General features: G+C 43.5%; 1 non-coding gene across 1 annotated transcript; it reads left to right on the top strand.

Moving 5' to 3' along the window:
* Positions 1 to 614: 614 nt before the first annotated feature.
* LOC130959977 (small nucleolar RNA R71) lies at positions 615 to 722 on the top strand. The gene has a single exon (XR_009078949.1). It is a non-coding gene; the product is annotated as a small nucleolar RNA R71 (small nucleolar RNA).
* The last annotated feature ends 301 nt before the right edge of the window (positions 723 to 1,023 follow it).

Genomic DNA, 1,023 nt, shown 5'->3' with positions numbered 1-1,023 from the left:
TCAATGATTGAATGACTGTGACGTGCTTCAAACCTGTAACCTACTGGGCGTTAGTGACAGACGCAAAAGAGGGATTCTATTCCGGTAGGGGAGGGAACCAAACCGGTGATTGGCAGTACTGTGACAGAGTGCGTGCATTAGCTTTCACTGCGCGGATGGGAGGTAGCTGCTGACAACAGTGAAACCCTACACGAGCTTGCCATGGAAAGGAGTAAGAAGGATTGGATGAAGGCAGTAGGAAAGCAGAGAGACGGAAGGGAAGGCATCTTCATACACTTGTCTGAAGCTCTTACACCATGATATGCATAAGTATCACTATCTTTATCTTTTATATTATTTTCGTTCATCATCATATATATTTGAGTTTGCCTGACTAAGACTTACAAGATGACCATAGCTTGCTTCAATGCTAACAATCTCCGTGGGATCGACCCTTACTCACGTAAGGTATTACTTGGACGACCCAGTGCACTTGCTGGTTAGTTGTGCGAAGTTGTGTAATGCCATGGAATTGAACCACCAAGTTTTGGAGTTCATGACCAGGGATTATGAGAGTTGTGAAAAGTATTGTTCACAATTTCGCGCCACCAGATACCTATGATGCTCCATTCAGAAAGCATGTCTGAGGGACATCTTCTGATTAATTGTTTGTATCTTTCCCAAGCTTCATAGAGGGATTCTCCATCCTTCTGTCTGAAGGTTTGGACTTCCACTCTAAGCTTACTCCATCTTTGTGGTGGAAAGAACTTTGCCAAGAAGGCATTGACTAGCTTTTCCCAAGAGTCCAGGCTTTCTTTAGGTTGAGAGTCCAACCATATTCTAGCTCTGTCTCTTACAGCAAAAGGGAATAGCATCAGTCTATAGACCTCAGGGTCTACCCCATTAGTCTTGACTGTGTCACAGATTTGCAAGAACTCAGCTAAGAACTGATGAGGATCTTCCATTGGAAGTCCATGGAACTTGCAATTCTGTTGCATTAGAGAAACTAATTGAGGCTTAAGCTCAAAGTTGTTTGCTCCAATG

The sequence above is a fragment of the Arachis stenosperma genome, unplaced genomic scaffold, assembly GCF_014773155.1.
Source record: "Arachis stenosperma cultivar V10309 unplaced genomic scaffold, arast.V10309.gnm1.PFL2 arast.V10309.gnm1.Scaffold_100028, whole genome shotgun sequence".
NCBI lineage: Eukaryota > Viridiplantae > Streptophyta > Magnoliopsida > Fabales > Fabaceae > Arachis > Arachis stenosperma.
This window is presented reverse-complemented; position numbering and strand designations above follow the sequence as displayed.